Below are 24,277 nucleotides of genomic sequence, written 5' to 3' on the forward strand. Positions count from 1 at the left end.
AAAAACAAAGATGATGTGACTTACCAAATGAAAGTGCTGGCAGGTCGACAGACACACAAACGAACACAAACATACACACAAAATTCAAGCTTTCGCAACAAACTGTTGCCTCATCCGGAAAGAGGGAAGGAGAGGGAAAGACGAAAGGATGTGGGTTTTAAGGGAGAGGGTAAGGAGTCATTCCAGTCCCGGGAGCGGAAAGACTTACCTTATGGGGAAAAAAGGACAGGTATACACTCGCACACACACACATATCCATCCACACATATACAGACACAAGCAGAATGTCTGCTTGTGTCTGTATATGTGTGGATGGATATGTGTGTGTGTGCGAGTGTATACCTGTCCTTTTTTCCCCCTAAGGTAAGTCTTTCCGCTCCCGGGATTGGAATGACTCCTTACCCTCTCCCTTAAAACCCATATCCTTTTGTCTTTCCTTCTCCTTCCCTCTTTCCTGACGAGGCAACCGTTGGTTGCGAAAGCTTGGATTTTGTGTGTATGTTTGTGTTTGTTTGTGTGTCTGTCGACCTGCCAGCACTTTCATTTGGTAAGTCACATCATCTTTGTTTTTAAATATATTTTTCCTTCGTGGAATGTTTCCTTCTATTATAACTATATATATATATATATATATATATATATATATATATATATATATATATATATATATATATATATATATTGGAATGACTCCTTACCCTCTCCCTTAAAACCCATATCCTTTTGTCTTTCCTTCTCCTTCCCTCTTTCCTGACGAGGCAACCGTTGGTTGCGAAAGCTAGAGTTTTGTGTGTATGTTTGTGTTTATTTGTGTGTCTATCGACCTGCCAGCGCTTTTGTTGGGTAAGTCTCATCATCTTTCTTTTTAAATATATTTTTCCCACGTGGAATGTTTCCCTCTATTATATTCATATATATATATATATATATATATATATATATAATAGAGGGAATATATTCCTCACTCCCACGTGGAATGTTTCCCTCTATTATATTCATATATATATATATATATATATATATAATAGAGGGAAACATTCCACGTGGGAAAAATATATTTAAAAAGAAAGATGATGAGACTTACCCAACAAAAGCGCTGGCAGGTCGATAGACACACAAATAAACACAAACATACACACAAAACTCTAGCTTTCGCAACCAACGGTTGCCTCGTCAGGAAAGAGGGAAGGAGAAGGAAAGACAAAAGGATTGGGTTTTAAGGGAGAGGGTAAGGAGTCATTCCAATCCCTGGAGCGGAAAGACTTACCTTGGGGGAAAAAAGGACAGGTTTACACTCGCACACACACACATATCCATCCACACATACACAGACACAAGCAGACATTTGTAAAGGCAAAGCTTTGCCTTTACAAATCCATCCTTCATGAAATCCTCCCCACTCCACCAAGAGTGTCTTTCCGCCGTCCACCTAACCTTCGTAACCTCTTAGTTCATCCCTATGAAATCCCCAAACCACCTTCCCTACCCTCTGGCTCCTACCCTTGTAACCGCCCCCGGTGTAAAACCTGTCCCATGCACCCTCCCACCACCACCTACTCCTGTCCTGTAACCCGGAAGGTGTACACAATCAAAGGCAGAGCCACGTGTGAAAGCACCCACGTGATTTACCAACTGACCTGTCTACACTGTGAAGCGTTCTATGTGGGAATGACCAGCAACAAACTGTCCATTCGCATGAATGGACACAGGCAGACAGTGTTTGTTGGTAATGAGGGTCACCCTGTGGCTAAACATGCCTTGGTGCACGACCAGCACATCTTGGCGCAGTGTTACACCGTCCGGGTTATCTGGATATTTCCTACTAACACCAACCTATCCGAACTCCGGAGATGGGAACTTGCTCTTCACTATATCCTCTCTTCCCGTTATCCACCAGGCCTCAATCTCCGCTAATTTCAAATTTCCGCCACTCATACCTCACCTGTCATTCATCAACATCTTTGCCTCTGCACTTCTGCCTCGACTGACATCTCTGCCCAAACTCTTTGTCTTTAAATATGTCTGCTTGTGTCTGTATATGTGTGGATGGATATGTGTGTGTGTGTGTGCGCGAGTGTATACCCGTCCTTTTTTCCCCCTAAGGTAAGTCTTTCCGCTCCCGGGACTGGAATGACTCCTTACCCTCTCCCTTAAAACCCACATCCTTTCGTCTTTCCCTCTCCTTCCCTCTTTCCGGATGAGGCAACAGTTTGTTGCGAAAGCTTGAATTTTGTGTGTATGTTTGTGTTCGTTTGTGTGTCTGTCGACCTGCCAGCACTTTCATTTGGTAAGTCACATCATCTTTGTTTTTAGGTGTGTGTATATATATATATATATATATATATATATATGAATATAATAGAGGGAAACGTTCCACGTGGGAAAAATATATTTAAAAAGAAAGATGATGAGACTTACCAAACAAAAGCGCTGGCAGGTCGATAGACACACAGACAAACACAAACACACACACAAAATCTAGCTTTCGCAACCAATGGTTGCCTCGTCAGGAAAGAGGGAAGGAGAGGGAAAGACAAAAGGATTTGGGTTTTAAGGGAGAGGGTAAGGAGTCATTCCAATCCCGGGAGCGGAAAGACTTACCTTTTTTCCCCCTAAGGTAAGTCTTTCCGCTCCCGGGATTGGAATGACTCCTTACCCTCTCCCTTAAAACCCAAATCCTTTTGTCTTTCCCTCTCCTTCCCTCTTTCCTGACGAGGCAACCATTGGTTGCGAAAGCTAGATTTTGTGTGTGTGTTTGTGTTTGTCTGTGTGTCTATCGACCTGCCAGCGCTTTTGTTTGGTAAGTCTCATCATCTTTCTTTTTATATATATATATATATATATATATATATATATATATATATATATATATATATATATATCCCTATGAAATCCCCAAACCACCTTCCCTACCCTCTGGCTCCTACCCTTGTAACCGCCCCCGGTGTAAAACCTGTCCCATGCACCCTCCCACCACCACCTACTCCAGTCCTGTAACCCGGAAGGTGTACACAATCAAAGGCAGAGCCACGTGTGAAAGCACCCACGTGATTTACCAACTGACCTGTCTACACTGTGAAGCGTTCTATGTGGGAATGACCAGCAACAAACTGTCCATTCGCATGAATGGACACAGGCAGACAGTGTTTGTTGGTAATGAGGGTCACCCTGTGGCTAAACATGCCTTGGTGCACGACCAGCACATCTTGGCGCAGTGTTACACCGTCCGGGTTATCTGGATATTTCCTACTAACACCAACCTATCCGAACTCCGGAGATGGGAACTTGCTCTTCACTATATCCTCTCTTCCCGTTATCCACCAGGCCTCAATCTCCGCTAATTTCAAATTTCCGCCACTCATACCTCACCTGTCATTCATCAACATCTTTGCCTCTGCACTTCTGCCTCGACTGACATCTCTGCCCAAACTCTTTGTCTTTAAATATGTCTGCTTGTGTCTGTATATGTGTGGATGGATATGTGTGTGTGTGTGTGCGCGAGTGTATACCCGTCCTTTTTTCCCCCTAAGGTAAGTCTTTCCGCTCCCGGGACTGGAATGACTCCTTACCCTCTCCCTTAAAACCCACATCCTTTCGTCTTTCCCTCTCCTTCCCTCTTTCCGGATGAGGCAACAGTTTGTTGCGAAAGCTTGAATTTTGTGTGTATGTTTGTGTTCGTTTGTGTGTCTGTCGACCTGCCAGCACTTTCATTTGGTAAGTCACATCATCTTTGTTTTTAGGTGTATATATATATATATATATATATATATATATATATATATATATATATATCCCTATGAAATCCCCAAACCACCTTCCCTACCCTCTGGCTCCTACCCTTGTAACCGCCCCCGGTGTAAAACCTGTCCCATGCACCCTCCCACCACCACCTACTCCAGTCCTGTAACCCGGAAGGTGTACACAATCAAAGGCAGAGCCACGTGTGAAAGCACCCACGTGATTTACCAACTGACCTGTCTACACTGTGAAGACAGTAGGTATATATATATACCTAAAAACAAAGATGATGTGACTTACCAAATGAAAGTGCTGGCAGGTCGACAGACACACAAACGAACACAAACATACACACAAAATTCAAGCTTTCGCAACAAACTGTTGCCTCATCAGGAAAGAGGGAAGGAGAGGGAAAGACGAAAGGATGTGGGTTTTAAGGGAGAGGGTAAGGAGTCATTCCAGTCCCGGGAGCGGAAAGACTTACCTTAGGGGGAAAAAAGGACGGGTATACACTCGCGCACACACACACACACACACATCCATCCACACATATACAGACACAAGCAGACATATTTAATAGAGGGAAACATTCCACGTGGATATATATAATGAATATAATATGTCTGCTTGTGTCTGTATATGTGTGGATGGATATGTGTGTGTGTGTGTGCGAGTGTATACCCGTCCTTTTTTCTCCTAAGGTAAGTCTTTCCGCTCGCGGGATTGGAATGACTCCTTACCCTCTCCCTTAAAACCCAAATCCTTTCGTCTTTCCCTCTCCTTCCCTCTTTCCTGACGAGGGAACTGTTGGTTGCGAAAGCTAGAATTTTGTGTGTATGTTTGTGTTTGTTTGTGTGTCTATCGACCTGCCAGCGCTTTTGTTTGGTAAGTCTCATCATCTTTGTTTTTAGATGAGGCAACCGTTGGTTGCGAAAGCTTGAATTTTGTGTGTATGTTTGTGTTTGTTTGTGTGTCTATCTTTCCTGATGAAGCAACTGTTTGTTGCGAAAGCTTGAATTTTGTGTGTATGTTTGTGTTTGTTTGTGTGTCTATCGACCTGCCAGCGCTTATGTTTGGTAAGTCTCATCATCTTTGTTTTTAGATATATTTTTTCCACGTGGAATGTTTCCCTCTATTATATTCATATCATTAATTTGAACCCAACAATTACGTTTGTTATTGTCACTGTTGCATTTCGAAATCTTTTCTGTCGTCTTATTTTCTCTTTCTGTTTTTGCCAGTAGTTTCACTTTGTATTCACCTTCTCCTTTTTACCATAATCTACCATACAATTTTATCCCGCCAATATATATTCAATAATACGTAACTCACTTCCAAATCATAAAAAAGAAATTTTCTGCTTTCAACACTACCGATACTATAAAATCCACCGTTTCTAGTTCACAAACAGTTCCTTTCACCTATTAAACAACCATTTCGGCTAGTTCTAATAACTTTTGCTTTATTTCCATTTCCGTTTTTCTCACATCACTGATCATTTTTAGCCGCTTCCCACAGGTTTTAACGTCATTATTTCTTCGTCAGACAATTGTTAGCCTCATTTTCATAATCTTCCACCACAAAACCACTCCTTTTAATACATTTACACGTAGTTTTTTCGAAATTTTCCCGAATTTATCCACCCATTAACGTGTTTTGGCGGCAACACAACCACTTAACCTTTATGCACATCATTGTCTATCTACACAAGTTCACCACAGCATCAACATAGCCCAGCTCTAACCAACACTTTTTCGCCTTTTTTCACACCAGATCCCCAGTTGCTTTCTAGTTCACCTTTATCTCTCCCCATATATTTTTATTTCAGCCTCATGTTACACTTTCCACCTTCTAATACCATGTCACCCTCACAACACCCCCACAACGACCCCATTAAGTTTTATTTACATTCCCGCCGCAAACATGCCTTCGCCCTAGCCAGATTACACTCCCATATTTTATTTTCTCAGGCTTGTCTGACATTTGGCATTACCCCCAAAGGCCTCACACTTAAAGTTCCCATCTCTGGCTGCAACCCTTCTTTCCATCAGTCCCTATACCAGTTCCAAACTGAACAATCCATTGCCCTCACGCACCTAATCCTTCACCTACACATCAACTCAGCCAATGAACACACCCGTCAACTCCTATCCTTAATAAAAGTCCTCAATCTTTCCTCTCCCACATCCACAACGGCTGTTCAGAGCATCCTCCTACAGGCCAACCGCAAATTAGAACAGCATGCCATGCTCCAACTTAAAAAACTATCCAATCTCCTGGTTTCCCACCTCTGGAAAGGCAACTCACTCACCCTTCACAACCTTTCCAGCAAACCTCAACCTCCTCTCATTGCACACACACCCAGTCTCTCCCATCTACTCAATCTCCCACTTCCAGCTCCACTCCCTCCAAAACCTCAAAATTCCAATCAACACAATCTGGAACCACAACACCCTAATTCAGTAGTTAACCTTTCCTCCAAACCTCTGTCCCAATCCGAAACCTCTGTCCTATCCAAAGGCCTCACCTTAAGCCCCACTCCCAGATTCAACCAAACAGCCCTTGTCAAAGATTTACTGTCCTGCACTCGTACTCTCTGCTGGAAATATCACTTTGCCACGAAGAAAAATGATCCTAATCCTACTCCTAATGATCCAACTCCCCAAGACACTATCCAAATTGAACCCTGCCTGGAACAGTTCCGTCCTCCGTCACAGCGGGACCCACCTCCTCTTCCTCAAAATCACCCCCTCCAAACCTTCCAGGAATTTCTGACTTCCAGCCTTGCCTCTCAGTCCTTCATAAAAAACCTTAATCCTACTCCCAACATCACTACTGCTGAAGCCCAAGCTATCCGTGATCTGAAGGCTGACCGTTCCATCGTCATTCTTCCGGCGGACAAGGGTTCCACGACAGTGGTACTTGATCGTCAGGAGTATGTGGCTGAGGGACTGCGTCAGGTTTCAGAAAACACCACATACAAAGTTTGCCAAGGTAATCCCATTCCTGATGGCCAAGCAGAGCTTCAAGGAATCCTCAGAACCTTAGGCCCCCTACAAAACCTTTCACCTGACTCCATCAACCTCCTGACCCCACCGACACCCCGCACTCCTACCTTCTTCCCAAAATTCACAAACCCAATCATCCCGGCCGCCCCATTGTAGCTGGTTACCAAGCCCCCACAGCACGTATCTCTGCCTACGTAGATCGACACCTTCAACCCATTACATGCAGTCTCCCATCCTTCATCAAAGACACCAACCACTTTCTCGAATGCCTGGAATCCTTACCCAGTCTGTTACCCCCGTAAACCATCCTTGTAACCATTGATGCCACTTCCTTATACACAAATATTCCGCATGTCCAGGGCCTCGCTGCGATGGAGCACTTCCTTTCACGCCGATCACCTGCCACCCTACCTAAAACCTCTTTCCTCATTACCTTAGCCAACTTCATCCTGACCCACAACTTCTTCACTTTTGAAGGCCAGACATACCAACAATTAAAGGGAACAGCCATGGGTACCAGGATGGCCCCTTCGTACGCCAACCTATTCGTGGGTCGCTTAGAGGAAGCCTTCTTGGTTACCCAGGCCTGCAAACCCAAAGTTTGGTACAAATTTATTGATGACATGTACATGATCTGGACTCACAGTGAAGAAGAACTCCAGAATTTCCTCTCCAACCTTAACTGCTTTGGTCCCATCAGATTCACCTGGTCCTACTCTAAATCCCATGCCACTTTCCTTGACGTTGACCTCCATCTGTCTCCCAACGATCAAGTACCACGGTCGTGGAACCCTTGTCCGCTGGAAGAATGACGATGGATCGGTCAACCTTCAGATCATGAATAGCCTGGGCTTCAGCAGTGGTGATGTTGGGAGTAGGATTAAGGTTTTTTAAGAAGGATTGTGAGGCAAGGCTGGAAGTAAGAAATTCCTGGAAAGTTTGGAGAGGGTGATTTTGAGGAAGAGGAGGTGGGTCCCGCTGTGACGGAGGATGGAACTGTTCCAGGCAGGGTTCAATTTGGATAGTGTCTGATATATATATCTGGTAGCACAAGGAGGTGAGATTTTTGGAACACTTTTAGCTTGCTGCAGAACTGACTAACCAAAGCCTATTTCTGTTTGTCTTTGAATTTAGACGTCCTAGTCCTGTTGAGGATCTACAGATTTCATCTTACACCAACTTATGATTGAAATTCCCAATACAGTTTTTCACATTCCCATTGCTGATGTTCTCCATAGTCCTGTCGAGCTTTTCATAAAAGTTGTTCTTCTCTTCATCACTAACTCCAGTTGTTGCACATTCATTCACCATTATGATATCTCTGTATTCGTGTATTATGTTCGAATTTCCACCCACTTTTGAGCACAGGTAGGACATGTGTGGAATGATACGTTGGAGCTGGTAGGCTTGGGCACGAAGGTCCGGGAGTGGAAAGCCATTGGACATTATCTAATTAACAATCAAGGTTATACACAACTTGTTACTAAGCAATATAATCTAAGAATCTTGATGGATAGATAGCTTTTGACCATTAACACACTTGAAAATACACAATAACTGTTACGGCACAAATTATTAATGCACACTCGGTCACTTGAAAATACTACATGAGTTTATGGTTCTAAATAATTATGAAGCAGCAGTGACAAAATTTCAACACATATTACCACTGGTTCAATTAAAGAAAAAGAAAGAAAGAAGGTTGCTCAAAATCATAGATGGTAGCTCGCTCTTCAAAATTTGATTAGCAACAAGTAAATATCTCACAGCCACTAACCCCCTCAAACTCACTTAAATTTGTTATTCAGATACCATGCTGTTGCCCATTTGCAAACAATTAATTCCTACGGGGACTAGCTCATTTAAAAGAACACTGAATAAGTGGAAGTTACTGAAAATGTTGGATGGTGGCCCCTCTTAAAAATTATATGAGCAACAAGTAAATAGGTTATTGGCACTAGCCTACCCAAACACAGTTAAAATTGTTTTTCAGATACCAGGCTGCTACCCCTTTCAAGCAATTAAGTGCTTTGAGCACTAGTTCATTTAAAAGAACACAGAATACTTAAATTTACTCATATATCAGGTGGTAGCCTGTTCTTTGAAAACTATATTAATAACAAGTAAGTAGCTCATGGCAATAGTCCACATCAAAACGCAGGAAACAGCAGGAGGTGAACCAAGGGTAGGACCATGGGTGGCTTCAGGAATACGAGGACATCCTTACTCACAAAAAGGATAACTCAGCCCGGGCCAACTCAGTAGCCAAAGGCACATTACTTTTATGTAATCACTCTCTGTCTGATCATCACAGGGGTCGTGGCAGGTCATTACTGGCATTGGTCCAAACTCACTCGCCAACTTAGATGACAATGAATTGCATCAATAACTTGCGCCACCAGCCAGACACCCTCAAAATCACTTTCATTGGAGGTGGGACACCTATTCATCCGGCAGTTAGACGCCCATCTGGACACCACGTTTGTTGCTTGTAACATTCATCCATCTTCCACTGACACTGCCTATCTTGCTCACTTACCGTACCCTTTTTATTCCTAGCAGACACACGCTAATCTCTCTGGATGTATGTCAAGGCTCGAGAACCATTGACAGACATGCGTCAATGCTAAGACATGCAATCTTTTTGCAGTTGCACAGAATTACATCCCTCTTTTCAAACTCTGCTCACTGACCATAACTCCTCCCCTCACCCTTCCATATCATCACCTGCAGAGCAGTCACATCACCGTGGCAGTTCCAAGTTGATGCAGACTTCGTATAGTCCACATTGCATTTGTTAGACCAGCCCATCTATCATTTTCTCGTGTGGAGTATCATTTAATTCTGAGGCTCGTTTGTTGGTTTTTTGGAGCTATTAATCTTCCATTAGCTTCATCAGAAGTGCAAAGCCCAGTAGTGAGGCTGCCTCTCGGCCAGCAAGTTTTGCTTTCAAGTTGTACTTCTTACAGAAGTTAGCTTTGCTACTACTCAGTTTTCACCCTGTCTTGTGGTGTGAAACACACTTCATTTGGTTCTTCAGTTGAGGCTTCCTGTTTTGCGTGTGCCTTCTGTGTTATTGCCAGGATGGTCCAGGACTGTCAAAGTGTGAAAACTCTCCAGCGTTGCAATGAAGGTGCCTTTTTTAATGTGGTGTTCCTTGCGTAGGTGCCTTCTGTAATGTGGTGTCGCTTGGGAGGGACACTGTCTCTACACAAATTCAAAGGGATGTTGAATGCGAAGCCATTTTAGAGTAAGTTTCCTACTAATAAATTACTTGTGTTTTCAAAATGACTAATACACTACTGTTAAGCCCATACCCCAAGGAGCAAGTTGAACAATAATTCTGCATGCCTTACAGGGCATCGGTGAAGGCTAACTTGCCTGTCTATGCTGCCTCAAGTTTTAAGGTCTGCAGTGAGTTGTTTTGTAGCAAAATGGCTTTTTGAGCTGCAGATGTTTGTTTTAATAGGCAGAAGTTTTATCAGCAAACAAGCATTGGTCTTCCCTTTATGCATCAATCAAATCAATAATGCCTTCTTTAGTAAAGAGTACTCTGCGGCAGTGGCCCCTTTCTTAGCCAGCATTTATTGCTGATTTATGCCTAGTGAAATTTCATACCCTGGCCTACAGGAAAAATGCTTGGGGGGTCTCCTGTACATAAGAAGGACAAAAGAATGGAGCTGCAAATGTATAGACCAATGTCCTTAACATTGGTTAAAATACCTGAGCATAACGAAGTTCGGATATCATAAAATTCCTTGAAAATATAATGTAATTGGATAGATAAAAAATCTACTCACCAAGCGACAGCTGGGGAACACACATATAAAAGGTATTACTTATGCAAGCTTTCGGAGGCAGTGGCTCCTTCTTCTGGCAGAAGTGCTGAAGTGGAAGGAAGAGAGGTGGAGAAAAAGGACTGGTGACATTTAGGTAAAGGAGTAGAGTTCGGGAAAGTCACCCAGGATCAGGGTGAGACTTACTGGATGCGATGAGAAGGAAATTCTGGTTGTTGGGAACAGCAACGCGGGAGATGTGAAAACCTGAGAGTGTAATGGTGGAAGATAGTGTAATATGCAAGACAGAGATTACTGCTAAAACATCGTGCACCAGTTAAATATTGATAAGCGAAGTGAATTGTATGTGATGAGAGTTGGGAGGGGGTGGCGAAAAACACACGCCAGAAAACGAAAGAGGTGGAGAACTAAAGTGGAGTGAAGAAAGGAATAGTTACTACAAAGAAATGCTGATACTGAAGAAATTAATGTAAACTTAAGGCCAGGTGGGCTGGTGAGGACCAAGGACATGTAGCACCAGCACCTGTGGTGTTCTGAGAAACTGGTGTCTGGGGAAGAATCCAGATGATGTGTTGTGAAATAGGCACTGAGGTCATGACTGTCATGTTCTAATGCACGTGCTGCAACAGGTTATTGCATGTTGCCATTATACACCCTCTGCCTATGCCCGTTCATTCTAACTGCTGACTTGGTAGTTGTTATGCTGATGTAAAGGGCCAAACAATGTTTACATCACAGCTGGTATATGACATGCCATTTCGCAGGTGGCTCTCTGTTTCATAGTAAATGTTTTGCCAGTTACAGTTCTAATGTAGATGGAGGTAGGAGGATACATAGGGCAAGTTTGCAGCAGTGACGGTCATGGGGGTAGGAGCCATAGGGTAGGGAGATGAGTGCAGAAGGAGCATAGTATCTGACAAGGATATTGTGGAGATTGGGAGGGTGATGAAAAGTATTTTAGGTATGGTGGCAAAATAACAGACAGAACGGACCTCATTTCAGGACATGATTTTAGGAAGTCATGACCTTGTCGAAGAAGCTTATTAATAAATTCAAGACCAGGATAGTACTGAGTGACAAGTGGTGTTCTTGTAAGTTGTTTTTTGGAGGTTCAGCAGTGCCAGGATTGGATGTGATGGCCCAGGAAATCTGCTTTTGAACTGGATTGGTGGGATAATTACATCCAAGGAAAGTTGAGGTGAGAATAGTGGTGTACTGCTGTAAAGAGTCTGCATCTGAGCAAATATGTTTACCTCAAGTGCTTGGGAAAGAGTGTTTGACATGCAAAGGATGGCAGCTGTCAAAATGTAAGTACTGTTGATTATTAATAGGTTTAATGTGAGCAGAAGTGTGTAGCTGGCCTTCAGTGAGGAGGAGATTAACATCAGGGATGTTGGGATGGGATTCAGAACAGGACGATATGAAATTTAATTTGGAGAAAGTATTTAGAGATTCCTGGAATTTTATAGGTCAGCATCACCATGAATCCATTTGGTAAAGATGTCATCATTGTATCTAAACCAAACCAGGAGCCAAGGCTTACAGATTCCAGGAAAGCCACCTCCAAGTGACCCATGAAAAGGTTGATGTAGGAAGAAGCCATCCATAATCCCATGGCCGTATCCTTGATTTGTTTGTTTGTCTGCCCCTCAGAGTTGAAGTAGTTGTCAGTAAGTATAAAACTGATTAAGGTGAGCACTAACAATGTTGTGGGTTTGGAACCAAATAGGTGCTGACTGGGGAAATGTTCAGACGGATCATGTAAGTGGGTGATGTAGAAGGAGATGGTATCAGTGGTGACGAGCAAGGTGTGTAGTGGGAGTGGAATGGGCACGGATTTCAGATGATCTTTTACATTGGCATGACTACCATCGAGATATCAGTTTAGATGAACAGTCGTAGGCAGAGGGTTTATACTGGCAACACACAATATCCTGTTGCAGAGCACAGCCTACAACACAACAGGTGTGATCTTGGTGCCTGCTTCACCACACGTGTCTTCCCCCAGACACCAGTTTCTCGGAACTCTTCAGGTGGGAACTAGTTCTTCAATATGTCCTTGGTTCTCGTCACCCACCTGGGATTAATTTATTTTAATTTCTTCGGTCTCAACATTTCTTCACAGTAACAATTCCTTTTGTCATTCTGGTTTAGTTTTCTACATTTTTTCTGCTCTGTCTATTTTTTTATCTCCCCCCTCCCAACTCTGTGACATATAATGCACTTAGCTTTTTGTTCTTATTAACTTGAGCACATTTTAGCAATAATCTCTGTCTTGCATATCACCCTATCTTCAACCTTTAAGCTTTGAGGTTTTCAGATCTCGTATGATGAAGTCCCCATCAGTCAGTCTTTCCTTCTCATCCCATCTAGTAAGTCTCTCCTGGGTGACTTCTGAACTCTAGCCCTTTTCCTAAATCTCACCAGTCCTTTTCCTTCAGCTCTCTTCTTTCCCCTTCAACCCTCCTGCCAGAAGAAGGAGCCACTGACTCTGAAAGCTTACAGATGTAATACCTTTTTCATGTGTGTTTTCGTACTGCTGCTTTGTGAGTAGATTTTTTTATCTATGCAATAGCGTTATAATTTCATGAAAGTCCTTGGGACAGAAACACTTCTGTCCACAAATCATCCCGGATTCAGAAAGCACCATTTCTGTGAAACTCAAGATTTCCCATTTGTCATTCAATATTCTGTAAACCATAGGTGGTGACTGAGTGAGGTGGCGCAGTGGTTAGCACACGGGACTCACATTCGGGAGGACAGCGGTTCAATCCCGTCTTTGGCCATCCTCATTTAGGTTTTCTATGATTTCCCTAAATCAGTTCAGGCACATGTTGGGATGGCTCCTTTGAGAGGGCACAGCTGATTTCCTTCCCCAATACGATGGGACCAATGACCTCAGTGTTTGGTCCACTCCCCCAGATCAATCAACAATCAATCATAGGTGGTGGGCGACAGACAGATTCCATATTTCTTGATTTTTTGGACAGCATTTGACATGGTGCCTCACTGCAGACTGTTAATGAAGTTCTGAACATATGGAATAGATTCCCAGATATGTGAGTGGCTTGAAGATTTTTTAAGTAATGAAGCAGAGTACATTGTCCATGGCAGTGAGTGTTTATTAGAGAAAAGATTATTGTCAGGAGTGCCCCAGGGAAGAATTATAGGACTGCCCTTATTCTCTAGATACAAAAATGATTTGATGGATAGGGTGAGAAGCAATCTGGAGTCGTTTGCTGCTGACGCTGTAGTATACAACAGAGTCATCATTGATCGACTGTAGAAGGATACAGGACGACTTACAAAGAATTTCTGTGTGGTGAGAAGAGGGCAGCTTGCTCAAAAAGAGGGTGAGACAGAAAGTTAATGCAGATGAGTAAGAGAAACAATCCTGTATTGTTCTAATAGAATATTCATGGTGTAGTGCTTGCCACAGTCTTGTCAATTAAATATCTAGCATAACATGGCAAAGCAATATGAAATGGAATGGGTATGTAAGGATGATAGTAGGGAAGGTGAGGCGAACGGTCGACTTTGGTTTAATGGAAGAACTTTGGAAAGTGTAGCGCATTTATTAAGGAGACCATGTATAGAACACCACACCCATTCTTTAGTGGGCTAAAGTTCCCTAATGTGACGTACTTTTTATGCATGGTTTATTGCTTTATGTTTGACGGAACAATTTCTCACTTACTTGCAAATATCATTCGAAACACAAAACAAAGTAACTGTAATGTTAATTGTAGTAAACCATATTTTATAAGTGAGCACTGTCAAGTTAACACGAGGAAATTTAATATTGACCAATTTAGGTTAATAGATATTTGAAGCAAGTGAACGTTATAACATTTAAACACTTTATATCTGTATTCTGTTTGGATTTTATTGTCAGTCGTCACTTTTTTCTAATATCACATTTGAGGAGTTTCATTTAATATTTTCACTTGCATAACACTTTTTTTCACGTGCTTCCCATAACTGAACTGTTTTTTGTATTTCTGGCAAATTGTTCATGGGTCCATAACTTACACATTGGGTACTGTACTCAGACATCATTGACACATTTTTATCCTAGCTTCTGACACTAGATACATTCAGCATCTCCTCACATGAACTTTCACTGGATGATCAGGTAAAACTTCCGGGCTGAGAGGTTGTGGTTGATCTGTAAAACTTCTTTTCCTGACATTTCGCTGCCAATTGCAGGCAACATCTTCCAAGGTGAGTCAACGACTGGCTGCCAGGTCATGGATGTCCTATTTATATAGAGTGCATAGAGGGCACCACCATACGTCATGTGGGACCGACTATATGTCTATCTCTCACTACCATCATTATTCTCGATTGAAGGTAATCTATTATCACATCGTTGGTGCAAAGTCGACCGCCATATCTTATCTAACTTTAAGCCTTCCTCTTTTCTATTAAAATTATTACATGGGTACGTAATAATGCAATGTCCTGGCTAGCACGCTCGTCACACTAAATTTCATTTCATGATCACAGTCTTTAAAAACATGTTCTGCTACAGCTGATTTGTCGGTATCTCCCAGTCTACAGTTCCTTTTGTGTTCGGTTTTCATTGTTCCAATGTAAACCTTCCCACAGCTACACGGAATTTTATACAACCCAGGAGTTGCTAAGGGGTGTCAAGCATCTTTCACTCATCGTAAACACTCACTAATCTCCTTGGAGGGTCTCAAGATTGTTTCAACTTGAAACTTGGCCAAATCTTCCTGAATACGGTCTGTAATTTTGTGAATAAATGGAGGAAAAACTTTTCCAGCTGACAGTTGTCGTTGCTGAATGTTGTCAGACACTTTTCTTCTGGGATGGAGTGTTTGATCTATCTTGTTGTCAGCATATCCATTTTTCTTAAAAGTTGTTCGCAGAGGATTTAGTTCATCTGGCAAATAAACTGGCTCACAGATCTTTATTAGCTGTGTCCACAGATGTTTTAATGACACCTCTCTTCTGCCTGGGATGATGGTTCAAATCCTTTTGGAGATAATGGTCGGTGTTATCTTTCTACACACTTTATGCCCTGGGCTCACATATGCCCGTCTAATTACTGATTCATCCAAAAAATTAAGATGTCCATTACTCTCTTTCTCCATAGTAAATTGTATCTTTGAATTAATACTATTTAGGTGCACCAAGAAACCATACAATTCCTCTTCACCGTGATTCCATACCACAAAAGTGTCATCCACATACCGATAGCACTTCAAAGGACTTTTACTGAAAGACTGTAGTGCCTGCCATTCAAAAACTTAATGAATAGATTAGCAACAGCTGGACTCAGAGGGCTGCCCATGGCCACTCCTTTGGTTTGTTCGTAAAACTCATTATCGTACTCGAAATAAGTCGTGGGTAGGCAATGTCGAAACAGAGCTACTGTATCAGTGGGAAATATATTAGTTACACTATGTGATCAAAAGTATCCCTACAACCCCAAAAACATATGTTTTTCATATTAGATGCATCATGCTGCCACCTACTGCCAGGTACTCCATATCAGTGACCTCCAAACATCATGAGAGATCAGAATGGGTCAATCTGCAGAACTCACGGACTTCAAACGTGGTCAGGTGATTGGGTACCACTTGTGTCATACATCTGTATGTGAGATTTCCACACCCCTAGGTCCATTGCTTCCGATGTGATAGTGAAGTGGAAACGTGAAGGGACATGTACAGCACAAAAGCGTACAGGCCGACCTCGCCTGTTGACTGACAGAGACTGCCGACAGTTGAAGAGGGTCGTAATGTGTAACAGGTAGGCATCTACCCAGACCATCACATAGGAATTCCAAACAGCATCAGGATCCACTGCAAGTACCACGACAGTTAGGCGGGAGGCGAGAAAACTTGGATTTCATTTTCGAGCGGCTGCTCATAAGCCACACATTATGCCAATAAATGCCAGACGACACCTCGTTTGGTGTAAGCAGCGTAAACATTGGACGATTGAACAGTGGAAAAATGTTATGTGGAGTGACGAATGATGATACACAATGTGGCGATCCGGTGGCAGGTTGTGGGTATGGCGAATACCCGATGAATGTCATCTGCCCACGTATGTATTGCCAACAGTAAAATTCTGAGGCGGTGGTGTTATAGAGTGGTCATGTTTTTCATGCAGGAGACTTGTACCCCTTGTTGTTTTTTCACAACCACAGCTCAGCCCTTCATTGATGTTTGAAGTACCTTATTGCTTCCCCCTGTTAAAGAGCAATTTGTGAATAGTGATTGCATCTTTCATAATGCACGTCCTGTGACAGAGTGGTTTCTCAACAATAACATTCCTGTAATGGACTGGCCTGCACAGAGTCCTGACCTGAATTCTATAAACAGCTTTGGAATGTTTTGGAATGCTGACTTCATGCCAGGCCTCACCAACTGACGTTGATACCTCTCCTCAGTGCAACACACTGTGAAGAATGGGCTGCCATTCCCCAAGGAACCTTCCAGCACTTGATTGAACATATGCCTGCAAAAGTGGAAGCTGTCATCAAGGCTAAGGGTGGGCCAACAGCATACTGAATTCGAGCATTACCGATGGAGAGCGTCACGAACTTGAAAGTAATTAGTCTAGTTAAAGGTTGATTAACTCTCTTCAGTAAATTGTTTGCTTAGGATGGATAGGATGTGTGACTGCTGTGTACGGACGCAGGAGGAGCTGGCCACTGTTCGCGAACAGCTGAGCGTGTTGATGGCCGCGGTCAGCCGTCTTCAGGCTGCTGCCTCGGAGTGTAGCGGCAGTGGGGAGTCTGGTGCGTCGCAAGGTACACCCCAGGTGTTACATGCTTCACCCACTGTCCCTGCTGTCGAGACATCTTCGCGGGTACCGGGCGCGGTTGGGCCACCCTCTCCCCAAGGGGAGTGGCGGGTTCAGCGGCGTTCGCGGCGCACGAGGCGGAAGGTCAATGTGGAGGCTGGCCGTGTGGCATCGCCCGCTCTGCCTGTGAGGGGACATGTGGCTGCTCCTTCAGCAAGGTCCGAGCAGGCACACGGGGGGAGGGGATTATTAGTTATTGGGAGCTCCAACGTTAGGCGGGTGATGGAGCCCCTTAGGGAAATAGCGAGAAGGTCGGGGAAGAAGGCCAGTGTTCACTCTGTCTGCTTGCCGGGGGGGTCTCATCAGAGATGTGGAGGAGGCCCTACCGGTGGCGATAGAGAGCACTGGGTGCACCCGACTGCAAATTGTTGCTCATGTCGGCACCAATGACTCCTGCCGTCTGGGTTCAGAGGTCATCCTCAGTTCGTACAGGCGGTTGGCGGAATTGGTGAAGGCGGAAAGCCTCGCTCGCGGGGTGGAATCAGAGCTAACTATTTGTAGTATCGTTCCCAGAACCGATCGCGGTCCTCTGGTTTGGAGCCGAGTGGAAGGCTTAAACCAGAGGCTCAGACGATTCTGCGGAGATCTGGGGTGCAAATTTCTCGACCTCCGCTATCGGGTGGAGAAATGTAGGGTCCCCCTGAATAGGTCAGGCGTGCACTACACGCCGGAAGCGGCTACAAGGGTAGCGGAGTACATGTGGAGTGCACATGGGGGTTTTTTAGGTTAGAGAATCCCCTCCCTAGGCCCGACAAGACGCCTCCTGAGACGCGGCAAGATAGGAGTAGGCAAAATGCAACAGGGAATAACAATATTAATGTGCTAATAGTAAACTGCAGGAGCGTCTATAGAAAGGTCCCAGAACTGCTCTCATTAATAAACGATCACAACGCCCATATAGTACTAGGGACAGAAAGTTGGCTGAAACCAGACGTAAACAGTAACGAAATCCTAAACTCAGATTGGAATGTATACCGCAGAGACAGGCTGAACAGTGAAGGGGGAGGCGTGTTTATAGCGATAAGAAGTGCAATAGTATCGAAGGAAATTGACGGAGATCCGAAATGTGAAATGATTTGGGTGAAGGTCGCGGTTAAAGCAGGCTCAGACATGGTAATTGGATGTCTCTATAGGCCCCCTGGCTCAGCAGCTGTTGTGGCTGAGCACCTGAAGGATAATTTGGAAAATATTTCGAGTAGATTTCCCCACCATGTTATAGTTCTGGGTGGAGATTTTAATTTGCCGGATATAGACTGGGAGACTCAGACGTTCATAACGGGTGGCAGGGACAAAGAATCCAGTGAAATTTTTTTAAGTGCTTTATCTGAAAACTACCTTGAGCAGTTAAACAGAGAACCGACTCGTGGCGATAACATATTATACCTTCTGGTGACAAACAGACCCGAACTATTTGAAAAAGTTAACGCAGAACAGGGAATCAGCGATCATAAAGCGGTTACGGCATCGATGATTTCAGCCGTACATAGGAATATTAAAAAGGGTAGGAAAATTTTTCTGTTTAGAAAAAGTGACAAAAAGCAGATTTCAGAGTACCTGTTGGCTCAACACAAAAGTTTTGTCTCAAGTACTGATAGTGTTGAGGATCAGTGGACAAAGTTCAAAACCATCGTACAATATGCGTTAGATGAGTATGTGCCAAGCGAGATCGTAAGAGATGGAAAAGAGCCACCGTGGTACAACAACAGAGTTAGAAAACTGCTGCGGAAGCAAAGGGAACTTCACAGCAAACATAAACATAGCCAAAGCCTTGCAGACAAACAAAAATTACGCGAAGCGAAATGTAGTGTGAAGAGAGCTATGCGAGAGGCGTTCAATGAATTCGAAAGTAAAGTTCTATGTACTGACTTGGCAGAAAATCCTAAGAAATTTTGGTCTATGTCAAAGCGGTAGGTGGATCAAAACAAAATGTCCAGACACTCTGTGACCAAAATGGTACTGAAACAGAGGATGACAGACTAAAGGCCGAAATACTAAATGTCTTTTTCCAAAGTTGTTTCACAGAGGAAGATTGCACTGTAGTTCCTTCTCTAGATTGTCGCACAGATGACAAAATGGTAGATATCGAAATAGACGACAGAGGGATAGAGAAACAATTAAAATCGCTCAAAAGAGGAAAGGCCTCTGGACCTGATGGGATACCAGTTCAATTTTACACAGAGTACGCGAAGGAACTTGCCCCCCTTCTTGCAGCGGTGTACCGTAGGTCTCTAGAAGAGCGTAGCGTTCCAAAGGATTGGAAAAGGGCACAGGTCATCCCCGTTTTCAAGAAGGGACGTCGAACAGATGTGCAGAACTATAGACCTATATTTCTAACGTCGATCAGTTGTAGAATTTTGGAACACGTATTGTGTTCGAGTATAATGACTTTTCTGGAGACTAGAAATCTACTCTGTAGGAATCAGCATGGGTTTCGAAAAAGACGGTCATGTGAAACCCAGCTCGCGCTATTCGTCCACGAGACTCAGAGGGCCATAGACACGGGTTCCCAGGTAGATGCCGTGTTTCTTGACTTCCGCAAGGCGTTCGATACAGTTCCCCACAGTCGTTTAATGAACAAAGTAAGAGCATATGGACTATCAGACCAATTGTGTGATTGGATTGAGGAGTTCCTAGATAACAGGACGCAGCATGTTATTCTCAATGGAGAGAAGTCTTCCGAAGTAAGAGTAATTTCAGGTGTGCCGCAGGGGAGTGTCATAGGACCGTTGCTATTCACAATATAAATAAATGACCTGGTGGATGACATCGGAAGTTCACTGAGGCTTTTTGCAGATGATGCTGTGGTGTATCGAGAGGTTGTAACAATGGAAAATTGTACTGAAATGCAGGAGGATCTGCAGCGAATTGACGCATGGTGTAGGGAATGGCAACTGAATCTCAATGTAGACAAGTGTAATGTGCTGCGAATACACAGAAAGATAGATCCTTTATCATTTAGCTACAAAATAGCAGGTCAGCAACTGGAAGCAGTTAATACCATAAATTATCTGGGAGTACGCATTAGGAGTGATTTAAAATGGAATGATCATATAATGTTGATTGTCGGTAAAGCAGATGCCAGACTGAGATTCATTGGAAGAATCCTAAGGAAATGCAATCCGAAAACAAAGGAAGTAGGTTACAGTACGCTTGTTCGCCCACTGCTTGAATACTGCTCAGCAGTGTGGGATCCGTACCAGATACGGTTGATACAAGACATAGAGAAGATCCAACGGAGAGCAGCGCGCTTCGTTACAGGATCATTTAGTAATCGCGAAAGCGTTACGGAGATGATAGATAAACTCCAGTGGAAGACTCTGCAGGAGAGACGCTCAGTAGCTCGGTACGGGCTTTTGTCAAAGTTTCGAGAACATACCTTCACCGAAGAGTCAAGCAGTATATTGCTCCCTCCTACGTATATCTCGCGAAGAGACCATGAGGATAAAATCAGAGAGATTAGAGCCCACACAGAGGCATACCGACAATCCTTCTTTCCACGAACAATACGAGACTGGAATAGAAGGGAGAACCGATAGAGGTACTGAAGGTACCCTGAGTATGGATGTAGATGTAGATGTAATTTTCAGCCAAGTGTCCAGATACTTATGATCACATACTGTATGTGTGAAAGAGGTTTAACAACAGGGATACCACATCAAAACTCATGAGGATTTCACCTGGGCTGACAGTAATCTCCATCAATTTTTTGATAAAGTGCATAGAATTTTTAAGTGATAATCAGTTTTACCAATAAGCGATTGTAGCAAGGATGTGCGATGTCTAGCCAAATCTTGAGTGGGCAATCCAATAGCACTCACTGTTGGTCTCAATGGGACATTAGGCTTATGTATCTTTGATAGCCCATAAAATCTAGGAAGGTAAGCTTCTGTTTTGCATAGATATTTTTTATCCTCTGTAGGAATGGAAGACTCCTTTATTAATAGATTTGTAGCTCCTAACACTTTCGTTGTAGGATCCTTTTGAAGTTTTTTATAAGTGTTAGAATCCAAAAGGTCACTGATCTTCCTATGGTAGTTCTCACTCTTCATCACCACGGTAGCATTACCCTTATCAGCAGTAAGTACAATAATATTCCTGTCCGCATTAATCTCCCGTAATGCCTTCCTTTCTCCTTGAGACAAATTACTGCTAGGTGGCTTAGCTTTATGTAGTATCCTGGCTGTTTCCATCCTGATTTCATCAGCAGAATGTGGGGATAACTGACGAATCCCCGACTCTATATTAGCTACAATATCCTCTGTGGGAACCTTTCATGTAGTACTTGCAAAATTTCCTCGTTTCAAGAGAATAGAAATTTTTTCCTTAGATAATTCCCTTCCTGACAAATTAATAACCACACAGGAATCACCTGTAACTGGGGTTTCCTGTCTACCCTTCTATAAATGCTCGAACTACTTCTTTTGCCTATTAGAAGACACTTGTGCACTCAGTTCCATAGATCTAAATGTTAGCCTGTCCAGCTTATACCAATCCCAAAACAGCATTTCATTGCTAATAAATAAATGAATGGAGTTTTAACAGTTGTCTGCTAATTACTGCCAGTCCTCGACATGTTTTATGAATCCATTCCCATAGCATCATCACTTCCATGTGTGAGTAGAACGGTTAGATTGTGTCAAGTGAAACAGCCTTCTCACCTTCAAAATCTTTGGAATTGTCCCAGTATTACAACAATGTAGCAAAAAAGTGAGCCTACAAAGTTGTTGAGCTTTCTTCTTATGTAGACACTCCAGTCGTCATACCATAACCGACATATCCTCCCTGTAGTGGCGTCTAATAATAACATGTAGACTTTCACGGCTGGCACTTCATAAGTTAAAACTTCCAGGCTGAGAGGCCGTGGTCGATCTGTAAAACTACTTCTTCCTGATGTTTCCTTGCTAACTGCGGGTGACATCTTCTGAGGTGAGTCAACCACTGGCTGCTGTGGAGGTCCTGTTTATGTAGAGGGCACCACCATATGTCACGTGTGGCCTACGGGAAGTATATCTTGGACTAACGTCATTATCCTCAATTGAAGATAGTCGATTGTCACATCGTTTGTGCAAAGTTGACTGCCATATCTTATACAACTGAATCTCTATAGCTTCTCTATACATACATGCATGCATAATAATGTGATGTCCCTGCTAACACACCTGTCTCACAAAATTTTATTTCATGACCACCGTCTTTAAAAACATGTTCAGCTACAGCTGATTTGTTGGTATGTCCCAGTCAACAGTTCCCTTTGTGTTCGGTTAAGCAGGTATTGACATTTCTTTTCATTGTTCCAATATAAACTTTCCCACAGCTACTTGGAATTTTATACACCTTAGGAGTTGGTAAGGGGTGTTGAGCGTCTTTCACTGATCTTAAACACTCACTAATCTTCTTGGTGGATCTAGAGATTGTTTCAACTTGAAACTCGGCCAGAACTTTCCCAATATGGTCCGTAATATTGCAGTTGTTGTTGCTGAATGTTCTCAGACACTTTTCTTCTGGGATGGAGAGCTCAATCTGTCTTGTTGTCAGCGTATCCATTTTTCTCAAAAGCCGTTCGCAAATGACTTAGTTCATGTTGCAAATAAACTGGCATGCAGATCTTATTAGCTCTGTCCACCAATGTTGTAATGACACCTCTCTTCTGCCTGGGATGATGGTTCGAATCCTTATGGAGGTAACGGTCGGTGTGTGTATCTTTGATTGTACAGTAGTTAGTCTCGTCTCATTACAATTGTAACAAAATTGTATACACAACAAGGAAGTCCTGGACAAACCCAAGATTTTTTTTTATATCCAGGAAAGACCCAGGAATTTTTATTTTATTTTTTAAAATTCCTGAAACTTTTCCTTGTTTTAGTTTTCAGTTAAATTCTTGTAATTTGCACTGGTAAAAACCGATTCACTAACAAACAATTTTACTTTAACTTACTATTGCAGAATAATACTGCAATGGTAAAACATAAATGAGAGAATAAAACCTAAATTGCAAAGAAAATGCACTATTTATAACAATAAAACACAGTGCAAACACAAGCATGTGCTAGCAGAAAATTTATCACAAGACTTAGGATGAAAACTGTGCTATACTTCGTAACAACAAACTGCTTTCAATGAGTGTGACACTACGTCTGTTTATACTTGTAACAGGTCATGGGAAAATATTGTGAATATTAGTTTGAGAAGTGTTACTCTCAAAGTAAATTTCCTGTTATGCAAGAGGAATTACGTCACATGTGAGAATGTGTAATGAAATCGCTTAAATGTTGGAGTGTGTAACTCTCATTCAAAACTTAACAGGTTGTGGACTTACTACTTAGAAAAATTCAGGCCCTGATGACCAGCCATTATTTAAAATTTCACTGGCACATTTGTGTTTGATATATTGTAAAGGCCAACACATGCTAAAAAGATTAAGCATCAAGGTTAGTTTTTTATATTTATAGTAGTCCTTTCGTAGATTACATATTACGGAGTAATGATGTCAAGAAGTATAATTATCCGTAAAGAAAGGGTGAGGTGAGTTCTTGAGCAGTTTCACACATTAATTGGCTTTTCGATGGAAAAGTCAAAGTGCTCGATAGAATATGTATTCAGCAGGTAACCCATGAGGTGTTCTGTGCACAGCAGTCTAATTTATAATCATGTTTGTTAGAATTATTCATCTGCTGCAATTTAACCTCTGATCATAGGCTCCTGCCTTACATACTGTGAGTGGTTGGGGGAGGGGAGGGGAGGGGCGAATAACAGCAACAAAATTTTTGATGATAAGTATTATACATGTAAGATTAGCTTTTCTTGTAGTTATACTGTATGTATATTAAATTAAACCATTAACTTTTTCTATTTGTGTGTTTGCATTACTTAACAGTGATGTTGCTATTGGCT

General features: G+C 42.7%; 1 protein-coding gene across 6 annotated transcripts in view; it reads left to right on the forward strand.

Moving 5' to 3' along the window:
- LOC126091973 (protein mothers against dpp) overlaps positions 1-24,277 on the forward strand; it is a 99,465-nt gene that overhangs the window by 61,699 nt on the left and 13,489 nt on the right. The window lies entirely within an intron of this gene.

The sequence above is a fragment of the Schistocerca cancellata genome, chromosome 7 (assembly GCF_023864275.1).
Source record: "Schistocerca cancellata isolate TAMUIC-IGC-003103 chromosome 7, iqSchCanc2.1, whole genome shotgun sequence".
Classification (NCBI taxonomy): Eukaryota; Metazoa; Arthropoda; class Insecta; order Orthoptera; family Acrididae; genus Schistocerca; species Schistocerca cancellata.